Genomic DNA, 8,779 nt, shown 5'->3' with positions numbered 1-8,779 from the left:
CTTTTCTTCCGCAGCCTGCCCTCTGTCACTGTAAGTACAACAGCCTTCTCTTATCAGCATGCAAATTCCAGCCACTCACTACCTTAGCCTGGTGTTTGCACTTTAGATTTACAGAGGGGACCTTCAGAATTAACTTTCCAAGAGAGGAAGGGGGTTTCATGTCAAACTTGCTTTTATTTTCTTTGTAAAAGTTTATGTGGTTTTACCCAGTTCTTCTTCCCCCCCCCCCCCTTTTTTTTTTTTTTTTTTTTTTTGGTTGTTGTTTTGAAGGGGGTGTGTGGAATTGGGAGGTTGTTGCTGCGGATTTTTGCTTCACTGTCAAGATGATGCAGTTTCAAATTAAATTAAAATCTCCTTGATCCTCTTTCCGCCAGGACAATACATTGTGTTGGCAGAAGACGCTGTAAGGAATTCAGATTTTTTGTTTTCAGACAGGTCTTTAACTTTGGGCTTTATAAAAATGCAGATGTCCCCTAAATTTTGAGGAGATCGCCAGAGGTTCTTGTTCTAGGGGAACTCGCATCAGCTGATGAGCTTGCTTCTGAAGAAATGTGCTGTAACATGCTTCTGTCTAGACTAACGGAACTTTCTCTCAGTCGGAGGATCAGGCTTTAACTTCTTCTTCTTTAGCTTTCTCTCAGATGCTGTTGATTATTTTGCAAAAGTTTCTCTGAACATCTCTAACAAGCTTATGAAAAGTATGCGTTGTGGGACAGTGTCAGCAGAGGGAATTTGTAACCGTTTGTTAATTGTCCGGCATTACTTGGGTAAAGAGGGGAGTTTAGAACTAGGTGAATGGCTTTTAAGATGGAATTTCTTGCCCTTTGTATCAAAACTTCTGAGACTTCCACCAACTCAGCAGGAGTTGTAGGTTTGCTCATCAAGCTAAAGATGTGGTATGTAAAACTTAACACACGGACAGATTGCTTGGCTTGTTGAATATTGCTTTACTTTAATCTGTTTAATGAGAGAGGCGGCACAAAATGCAGTGACAGCTGTGAACAGGTAAGCGCCCCGACGTGAACTGAGCGATCTCTTCCTTCTGCCAGGACCCACAGCTGGTCAGCATCTCTCCCTCCTCAGCATCTGCCTGCGCCGGCTGCTCTGCCTGGCTTTAGCCTTAGTGAAGCACCAAGCAGGGCAAGTAGTTTAAAACGCGGTCATTAAACTATGGTCACGCTGAAAGTAAAAACGTTTTCTTGTTTGTCGGCACATGTGTACGTACCTACATAGCGGGGATTCACTTGGACAGACAAAGAGGAAGCCACAGTTATCGCTGGGCAGCGTAGATACATGAACATTTGCATACAATGCCCAGGGAGTCCTCTCTTCCTACCGCGGAGAAGTTTCAGCTCCCTGGCACGGCGTGTTCCATCTGTAACTTAATTGATCACACAGGGGAAGCAACAAGCTGCAGTGTATTCCTTGCGCTCCGCCCGGGAATGGGGACGTGACTCTGCCCTGTCCTGCCTCAGCCGGGTGTCACTCTCTGCACAGGATTTTCAGGAGTACAGTGAGATGCTTCTCCGATCTGGGGCTAGGTGGGCGGTTAGATTTATCTGATGCCTTAATCATCTCTTGTCCCACTACCGCCTCGTAGTCAGTAAGGCGGACACTATATTTGAGGACTGGGTTGTGGTGTGGTCGTGTTTCCCCCCTCCCCCCCGCCCCGTTTATTTCTTGAAAGAAATAACTTCCAGTAACAAAGTGACAGGGTTGCACACTCAGGCACGGTACTTCGTCCCCGGATTCTGATTGCGTCGCTCTTCTTAGAGAGCTTTTTTTTTTTTTTCCCCTTCTTTCCCCTTTTCCCCGCTCCAAAGCTTATAGTTATGCAAAACACCAAGGTGTTTCTTTCACTTGCAGCAGGTTTGAACGTCTTGCAAGAAAAGTGTTAGTGACCAAATTACTGCAATTCTTGTAATTAAAGATTTAAATGGACTTAATATCTGGAGAGGCAGCTATTTCTTACTGTGAAATCTACAGCCAGGGAAACTGCAGCAAGGTGAATACTTTGAATTAGCTGAACACAGGTGAATACAAACTTACCATTTACAATCTGATAATTCAGTCCTGTCACCGAATTTCGGTTTTTTAGTATCCTTTATTAAAAATTAAAAGAATGCATGCCCTCAGCCAGGTAATTTGATGATACAGCTTCACTAGATAATTTGAAAGTTCTGTTTCAAGGTGTTTGCTGCTTGCTGAATAGGGCTTGATTGCTCCTTTTATTGTAGTGGATTTGCCAAAAATATTGTATAAAGTAGGATTGCTCTTCCAAGAGGTTCTGACTTAAAAGTAATTTTCCCTGGACTCATCTCGAGAAGGACAATAGTACCTCGGATAGCGAGGTGGATTGTGCACGATTCCAGTAGTGCTGAGTTTTGCAGCCTGTTAACATGATGAAACAGAGGCAGATCGGATCAGTCCTGTGTCATCATGTTAATGCTCAATTTTCACCACGTCCTTATGAAGCAAGATTCATTCATATGGGCTGAGTATGCTGCTAGGTCTAACCTATTCCGTAGATTTCCACTTGAGAGAAAAGCGAGATCAGGTTTTCTCCTCGTCTTTGGCCTCTACAAGTTATAAAGTTATTTTAAAATTAAAAAGTTTCTCTGTTACTAACTGTTCCAGGCGCCTTCTGGAAAATGGGGAGAAAGTGCCAAAAATAGAGATGAATCAACATCTCTCCCTCTCTCATTTTGTGGGCTTGAGGTTGCTTTCCGCACTCCCATCTTAACAACTGTTTAGCCTAGGTGTGAATAATATCAAGAGATGGAGACGTTAGATTTGCAGCGCTGTTTGCCCACCTGATCTGCGGGCCCCTGACAGTTTGAAAGGCTCTTTAATGTTTACCTTTGGCATGTAAAAATACAGCACAGAGACCTCCTTGGGTTTGTAGTACTCTGTGCCACTGGTTGATTTTCTTAGCTCCTTATACTTTACCCTTCTCTCAGATTTCCTTCTCCCCTCTTCATTAGCACTTCCAAGGGAGCGTGAGTTCCTAAATTGGTATTCAAGCTGATATTCAAGTCTCTATCTGTTGCCTTTTGGTAGGCAGAGAGGGAGATATTTATATATTGTCGCTGCTAAAATATCTCGTCGTCGCCACGAGAATCCCAGTTCCAGCTCTAGTCCGTCCTAAATCAGTTTTTCCTCTCTGGTCATACCTGTCTTTCCCTGTCAACTGTGCTCACGTTTTACCTGTCTGTTGAACGCATCACTAACTGGTTTGTGGACTCAAACCGCCTTCTCCTCCTCTCCCTGTCCTGTCCCCCAGGTCCCTGTACCTGGACTCTCATCTCTAGTGTAATTTATACTTTACATTTCATCTGGTTTTCACCTCGACCAGGCTGTGGGATCGTGCTCCTCAGAGCCCCATTTATCAACTGTCAGTAAACGCTTGTTGAGTGCTTCTCGTCCCGTTTCCCCAGCAGTCCTTCCCAGGTCCTGCAGATCGTCTCTGTGTCTCTCTCCTGCCTTTTTATTTTCTTCTTCTTCTTTTTTATTTTTTCTTTTTCCTCCTCTCTGCTCTCCCCCTTCTCCCCTCCTCCCCCCCCCCAACCCCCCCCCCCTCTTTAAAAAAAAGAAAAAAAAAAAGAACAAAACAAAACATGTTTTGTTTTCAAATGGCGATCAGGAGTCCAGCAGGATCATTCTGGCGTGTGCCTCCCCACGCACTCCCCGGGAAGCGCCGTGCCGGGCGGGGGAGGGCCGGCGGGTAACACGCCGCTCCCCCCGCTCAGCCCCGGCCCCGCGAACCGGCTCTCCCGGGACCCACCCGCTCCCCCTCCTCCTTTTCCGGCCCCCGCCCGCCCTCCCTTCCCCGCCCTCGCACCCCCTCCCCGGTAACTTTCTAGTACCTTTCCTCACCACTCCGGGCAATCAGTGGTCATTAGAGGAGAGAGGTTTAAGGTTTCATTTGTCTAAGAGCAATGTGAGTGGTGATAGCTTCTCGGGGATGCGGCTGGCAGCCTGGGGTGATTTCACTTTCTGTTTTGTGCTCACTTTCTCCGCAGTTGTTGCTTTCCCCGCTCGCCAGCTCTCAGCCTCCCTCTCTCTCTCTCTTCCCCTCTCCCTCTCTCTGTGTTGTCTCATCTTGCCTGTGCTGTCTGGGCGGGGGAGCCCTGCCTCCTTTTGCCTTCCTCAGATCAATGCCCTGGCCACTCACTTTCTGATGTTGCACGACGGGAAATGCTTTGAATACTTACGACATGGCCGCTCACATTGATTGCCAAGATTGACAGCAGTAACCATCGCCTTCACTTGTTTCAGGAGGGAAAAAAAAAAAAAAAAAAAAAAAAAAAAAAGAACCTGATTGTAACCAAATCTCCAGGCAACCCATCCGCAAACTTCTAACGATCGGGATTCTGCACATCCATGGCCCGGAGAAACACCAGCAGACTCTAGTTCATTTATTTTATTTTATTTTACCGAATCACCACCCGTTTATTCCTCTTTCTGCTTTCACCTCCTTCCCTTTCTGTTTTCTCTTTTCTCTCTTTTTTTTTTCTTCTTTTTTTTTTTTTCTTTCTTTCTTTCTTTTTTTTTTCTTTTTTTAATGAAAATTACCGAAGCGCGTTGCAAAAAAAAAAAAAAAAAAGGAGCTCTCCCAGTGCTTTGTGCTACACTGGATCCCGAGGAGGTAACCAGGAAAAAAAGCCCTATTGTATTGTATACCTGTTGTTTGCTGTGGTGTGTAGTGCTGCGTGGCTTGGTGGTGGTGGTGGTGGCGGTTTAATGGGTTTTCGCTGGATTTATGTCGCTTTGCAGGAGAGAATCCGGTTCCCCCTGCGCTGTCTTTAATGGGTTATTAGTTGCAATTGAGTGAAGCAGCAGCGTCCGGAGGTAGATCTGTTGTTTATCTTTTAACATTGCTGGATTCACCCCTTCCCCCCGCCTCTCCTTGCACGATTATTTACTTTCATACCACGAGGGTGGTGTTGTTTTGTGTGGGTTGTTGGTTTTCTGTTGGTGGTGGGTTTTTTTTTCCTCTCTTTTTTTTTTTTTTTTTTTTTTTTTTTTTAGTAGTTCTAGTCTCGTCCCCGTGCGAGTTTCCGGGGTGGTTTGAATCCCGGGGTTTCCGAGACGTTAAGGGACCCCAGTACCTTGAAATCACAACACTTTCTCATCCTCCCTGAGTGGAGTTTATTTTAAAATGTAGTGACAGATCAGCGTTGTATTTTAGGATCACCCACGGCAGGCGAACACATGGTGCTGGGAAGATATTGTACGTAAGGAACTAACACGAGAGGGAGAAAGAGAGAGAGAGAGAGGAAAAATAAAATCCGAAATAAATCCATGAGAGCAGAGCGCTGCTGTCATTACTCCGGAGTGCTCGCGTGGATTTCTCTGCGCGGATAGCCCCGAAAGACTCAAGATGGAGAAAGATGAGGGGTGTTTAGTGGTGCTTTTAAATTCTCCGTTAAGTTTGAGGTGGGTAACTGCTTTGAAGTTGGCCACAACTGAGTGCTCTCCGCGGAGCAGGAACGGCACAAAGCTGACGGAGTGGCGGTGGCAATGTGGGGGTTGGCCACGGCGGGGCACTGTCCGAGGAGCTGCCGCTCTGCGCCTTATCTCTCCGTGCAGGGGGGCTGGATAAAGTTATACTGAAAACTTCAAAATTGATATCGTACCCTAATTTGTGATACACAGGGAGGGGGGAAGAAACCAGTCCATCAATAGAGAGCTCTGTTTACACCCGGGGAAGGGCAGATGTGTGCCGCTTTGTGGCAATATTCGACCTGGGATTTCTCGCTGCCGTAGCTCTTTGCCGGAGGTCATGCAAATCGACCTTAAAAGAATGCATAAGCCATAAATTAAAATAAACCCTTAGCCAGAGGCTGATCCATAAGTAGACAATACCTAACCTGGACAAAACGGCTTCCTTTGCGAGCTGAAAAAAAAAAAGAATAGTGCCTAAACTAAATGCAAAGTAAGTTTTCAGGAAGTATTTCACTTACTATTATTATTGTTATTATTTTAAAATAAAATAGTGGCAGTTGCAACAAGCTAGTTTACAGACGGTGCCGTAGGATACGAGTAAGGCAAGGTGTATCTGGTAGAGAGCTTGTTCTTTTCCTAGCTTTCACTGCCTTCGAAGCTGTTTGGTTTTCGGATGTGGATAAAAAGCCTCTAACCATATAAGCAATTTAATGTTTTATCTGGGATATTGCTGAAGAGTTTATGAACAAATCTGGGTTGCTTGCAACTGTCACATGCGCGCACACAAGCTGTGTCTGTATATAATAGTCTCGGGGCTTGTTTTTTTTTCCCGCAGTTTTTGACAATTGTTCCATTCATGATCCTGAAAGGAATCATCAGTGGGAGCTAATGAGTGTGCCTCTGCGGCTTGCCCTGCTCCGGGGAGGAGCGGGCACCGCGCTGCCGCCGAGCCCTCTCGTGTAATGCATGCACGCGTGTACCGGCGGCGGGGTGTAGAAACGTGAGAGAGAACATATAGGCGGGATGTGAGCAGGTACTTCCACGCGTGCATTGATGACTGAGCTGCCAGAACTGCTCCTCTGCCGAGGGAGCTTCCCAGCTCCCCTCCGACTCGTGTTGAGCAGGGCTGAGCAGTTAACCCGCTTTGCAGCAGGGCTGTGTGTTTTAGCAGAGCAGGGCCTGGAGGTCAGAGACACTGATCAGATCGATTTGATTACTGTCTTTGCTTTCTCCGTACCGTTTCACGGGTGGTGTTTTGTGGTGGATTTTTTAAAGGACGGGAAAGAATGCAAGTGGCAACGTGAAAAGACAATTGGTGGTGTGTCTGAGTGGCGGGGGGGCTGCAGGGAAAGTCAGCCTGGTGGGAGCCTGGGGACGACAGATTAGTTCTGTCCTAGGGGTGTTTCCCCAAAACGTAGACGGTAAAACTTTCTGCGATAAAGCAATATATCTTCGCCTGCTATTTGTAGATAAGGTATATGTTTATTAAGCTAATTTAAATAGCCCTTGGCACACGAGCGGCACTTTGTTTCTATGTTTTCTTTTTACTCTCACTTTGACACTTTTTGGCATTTCCATCTCCAGTGCTGATCGTGAGGGTGGAAGAACAGTTATACCCATTGCCCAAGCAAGGTTTGAAGTCCAAAAATTAACGAATTTCCCTCTCTGTATTCGTGTAATGGAGTAATTTTGAAACCTGTTTTGAGACTTCGACTTGACTTGACTTGTTTTATCGACGTGCTTGTGCCCACTCATTTAATTAAGCCATTATACCATAAAGTAAATAATAAGAATGAATGTGAGATATGTGCATGTAATCTGCCATTTTTATATGTATACAAATATTTGTATGGGGGGAAAAAAAAAAAGCTTTAAAAACTTTTTTTTTTTTTTTTTTCATCACACTGTGATTCTTTGGCAAGATCTTACTGCAGGTTTTTGTTTTGAGCCAGAATATTTCGTGTGCTTCTGTGCTCCTGACGTTATATGCATGCTCCACTTGGAATATAAACAGCCAGTGTACCTAGCAGCTCTTTCTAGTAAAACTAAGGAATAATCTATTTATAGTGAGTACATTTAAAAGAAAATAATGAGGTCATTTGGAGTATGCTGCAGTTTGAAGTAGCTCAACACCTGGCAGAAACTGCTTATACATTTTCTTCAGACTCTGCCCTATCCATAACTTTTCCTTATAATACATTCTTGTGTTAAGTGAGAAAGGCTGTTTGTAAAACAATCCTCTGGCTGGTTCCAGTGTTGGGCGAAGCTGATCCTGTAATGGCATTTTGTTTTGAACAGTTGCTGTAGTTGAAGTTCCCTCATAAGGTAAGGTGGCACTGGGTCTGAAAGGAGGTCCAAATGCCACATTTATAATTAGACTGCCAATTCAGCACATTGTATCTCTTGCTATACAGGGATATACTGCTGTGTCTGGTCTCTCAATAGACTGTATTCAGAATTAGCCAATTCAACTACTTAAACTTTGGAGTCAAATTTAGAATAGGCAATGAGAGAAGGAAAGAAAGAAAACAATAATGCTTTCTTTTTTCCTCAGCTAGCTATTAAAAGCCAAAGAATATACGGAAACCAAAGCAGGCACTGCTCTTGGAATCAATGCACCAGGCGCAGCCTGGCCAACCTCGCCTGCAAAGCCATTCTGGAGCGCTTCTCCGGGGGGAGGGGAAGGTGAGCCCCGGGCATCGCTCCGAGCGCCTCTCTCCAGGCCGCTTCGCTACCCGCCGCCAGGCTCCCGCGGCCGGGAAAGGGGGGTCCGGGGACCAGGGCCAGCGGCGGCGGCGGCCCCGGCGGGGCGCAGCCCTGTCCCGACCGCGCTGCGGGCCCGAGCGAGCGTCCAGCTGCCGCCGGCCGCTGCAGTGGGGGGACCACGGGCTGTCCCGCAACAGCGCCCCGGAAGAGCCTTGCGGGGGGCTTGGCTGGCCCTTCACGTCCCCTCCACTCCCCCTTCCGCGCCCCGCGGAGCTGAGGTGGCTGTCGGATGGGCTCCCGCCCCCGTGCCGGGCGGGGGCAGCCGGAGCCCTGCGGGGAAGGGGCGGCCGCCTCCGGGGGACTCTGCTCCTCCCAGGGACGCCAGGCCATGGGCTCCGGCTTCTGGCGTCTCCTCGCGTCCTCCCCGGATTTACAGTTGCTGGCTCCTTTTCTCCTGTCATACTTTTTGTTTCGCTCACTCTGATTTCTCCGGCCTCCTCCCCTACAACTTTAATTCATTCAGCGATGAGAATGTAAGAGGCCCTTTGGTCTGCAGTCTCGCATCCTCTGCTAAACGCATTACTTTATCCCTCTCCCTTGCAGTTCAGTACTCTGTTTTAGTACT

At 46.8% G+C, this 8,779-nt stretch overlaps 1 protein-coding gene and 1 long non-coding RNA gene across 9 annotated transcripts in view; one reads left to right on the top strand and one right to left on the bottom strand.

The window, feature by feature from the left end:
- Nucleotides 1-220: 220 nt before the first annotated feature.
- Nucleotides 221-4,129, bottom strand: LOC137445908 (uncharacterized). The gene is made up of 3 exons (XR_010988527.1): nucleotides 3,867-4,129; nucleotides 1,226-1,381; nucleotides 221-1,119 (listed from the first exon to the last, which is right to left on the bottom strand). It is a non-coding gene; the product is annotated as an uncharacterized lncRNA (long non-coding RNA).
- Nucleotides 4,130-4,564: 435 nt separating this feature from the next.
- SOX6 (SRY-box transcription factor 6) overlaps nucleotides 4,565-8,779 on the top strand; it is a 356,555-nt gene continuing 352,340 nt past the window's right edge. For 5 of the 8 annotated variants that reach the window (XM_068148073.1, XM_068148071.1, XM_068148069.1 and 2 more), the window contains exon 1: nucleotides 4,565-4,648. The gene's annotated coding sequence lies outside the window, so the exon portion shown is untranslated. Of the gene's footprint in view, nucleotides 4,649-5,629; nucleotides 5,939-6,307; nucleotides 6,482-7,758; nucleotides 7,774-8,779 lie in introns of those variants that run through there. The other 3 variants (XM_068148065.1, XM_068148066.1, XM_068148067.1) reach the window with 3 other exon arrangements.

Source organism: Melanerpes formicivorus, unplaced genomic scaffold, assembly GCF_026170545.1.
Source record: "Melanerpes formicivorus ecotype bairdi unplaced genomic scaffold, bMelFor1.0.p_v2 SCAF_16, whole genome shotgun sequence".
NCBI classification, from domain to species: Eukaryota; Metazoa; Chordata; class Aves; order Piciformes; family Picidae; genus Melanerpes; species Melanerpes formicivorus.
The sequence above is the reverse complement of the archived record's forward strand: the minus strand, read 5'-3'. Positions and strand labels throughout refer to the sequence as shown.